We start from the raw sequence: 2,218 nt of genomic DNA, 5'->3' as shown, positions 1-2,218 counted from the left end.
ACCTAGTTAAACCTGTAAATGTCACTTTAAGCTGTATAGACGTGTCTTGAAAAATATCTAGTCAAATATTATTTACTGTCATCATGGCAAAGATAAAATAAATCAGTTATTAGAGATGAGTTATTAAAACTATTATGATTAGAAACAGAAATAAACAGGGGGGCAAACACACACAATAATACACTATGGCCAATGTAGTTCATTCTATTCCCCTATAGCGCATGTGTTTGGACTTTGGGGGGAAACTCACGCCAACACGGGGAAAACATGCAAACTCCACACAGAAATGCCAACTGGCCCGCAGCCGCGGCTTAAACCAGCGACTTTATTGTTGTGAGGCGACAGTGCTAATCACTGAGCCACCGTGCTGCCCCCAACACAAATCAGTTAAGTTAACTTAATTGTTTTTAGATATTTAAATGCATTGAACATAAAATAATTAAGCTGTCCCATCAAAAAACCTTTAGAATTGTGTTGTTTCAGCTCATTTTAAACTAGTAGTTTGAACAATACATTGTTTGAGTGTTTATATTCACTGTGTTTATTACAACTAGAAATCCATTCATTCATTTTCCTGCGGCTGGGTCCCTTTATTAATTAGGGGTCGCCACAGTGGGATGAACCGCCAACTTATCCAGCATATGTTTTACGTAGCTTATACACTATATATGCTTAAACACTAAAACCTGAACCACACTGTTCCAGTTACTGAACCACACTGTTCCAGTTACTATGACCATTTATGTGAAGCTGCTTTGACACAATCTACATTGTAAAAGCGCTGTACAAACAAAGCTGAATTGAATTGAATTGAACTGATGCCCTTCCAGCCACAACCCAACACCGGGTAACACCCATACACTCTTCCATTCACACACATACACTAGTGCCAGTTTAGTTTATCCAATTCACTATAGTGCATGTGTTTGGACTGTGGGGAAAACCTGGAGCACCCTGAGGAAACCCCTGCCAACTCAGGGAGAACATGCGAACTCCACACAGAAATGCCAACTGACCTAGCGGGCTCGAACCAGCGACCTTCTTGCGGTGAGGTGATTGTGCTACTCACTGCGCCACCGTGCTGCCACAACTAGAAATGTAATTTTTAATAATGTCATATATGAAAATATCTTAATGCACTGTAAACATGCTGGGTTCCACTATATCGATTTGTCCTGGGACAACATGAAGGCAATTAAGTTAACTTATTATTCATTTATTCATTTTCTTGTCGGCTTAGTCCCTTTATTAATCTAGGGTCACCACAGCGGAATGAACCGCCAACTTATCCAGCAAGTTTTTATGCAGCGGATGCCCTTCCAGCCGCAACCCATCTCTGGGAAACATCCACACACAATCACAGACTAACTCATACACTACCGCATGTCTTTGGTCTGTGGGGGAAACCGGAGCACCCGGAGGAAACCCACGCGAAGGCAGGGAGAACATGCAAACTCCACAAAGAAACGCCAACTGAGCCGATGTTCGAACCAGCGACCCATCGACCTTATTGCTGTGAGGCGACAGCACTACTTACTGCGCCACTGCCTCTCCCCAAGTTAACTTATTTGTTTTTACAAATTGAAGTGAATTAAACATAAAACAATTAAGATGTCCCCAAAAACTCAAGAATTGTGTTGTTTCAGCTCATTTTAAATAAGTAGTTTGGACAAAAAGCAAACACCATTTTTGAGTGTGCTAAAATACAACTTGAAGCATAATGCTAGGTTTCCTACAATCCATTTTACAGTGCAAATATTCATCTTACTGACAAAACTCCTCAATAAATAAATGTTTTGTACTCACCTGTTCCTCTGTTTCTGTCAGGTGGAGTTCATCTATGAGATCTTCACCTCTTCAGACCTGCAGGAGGTCTGTCATTTTCCTCTGAGACTCAAAAGTAAGAAAGAACGGCTTGGTGTTTGATTGCTGTTTTACTCTCCACACAATACTGTATTAATAATTAGCCCTAGTCAGTGGAGTTATGAACCTGAGCTTAACTTTAGGTGGTCAGTCTCCGAATCTGCACGTATACAACCAATGCGACACACTTGACTGAATTTATGTTCCTCATGATCAAAAACGTGCAAGGACGAATGGTTAAGTGCTTATTGTATTTACAAGAAGAATCACTTGAGTCCACAGTACAGCCACAAACAAATATGCTATAACTTTCATTTTAAATCGTTATAATTTTTGCACCTTATTAACTACACTT

General features: G+C 40.3%; 1 protein-coding gene across 1 annotated transcript in view; it reads right to left on the bottom strand.

Annotated features, from left to right (window-relative positions):
• p2ry2.1 (purinergic receptor P2Y2, tandem duplicate 1) overlaps positions 1 to 2,072 on the bottom strand; it is a 13,145-nt gene extending 11,073 nt beyond the window's left edge. Inside the window, exon 1 of the mRNA XM_087292937.1 lies at positions 1,807 to 2,072. The gene's annotated coding sequence lies outside the window, so the exon portion shown is untranslated. The remainder of the gene's footprint in view (positions 1 to 1,806) is intronic.
• Positions 2,073 to 2,218: the final 146 nt, after the last annotated feature.

The sequence above is a fragment of the Danio rerio genome, chromosome 18 (assembly GCF_052040795.2).
Source record: "Danio rerio strain M-AB ecotype USA chromosome 18, GRCz13ab, whole genome shotgun sequence".
Lineage (NCBI taxonomy): Eukaryota > Metazoa > Chordata > Actinopteri > Cypriniformes > Danionidae > Danio > Danio rerio.
This window is presented reverse-complemented; position numbering and strand designations above follow the sequence as displayed.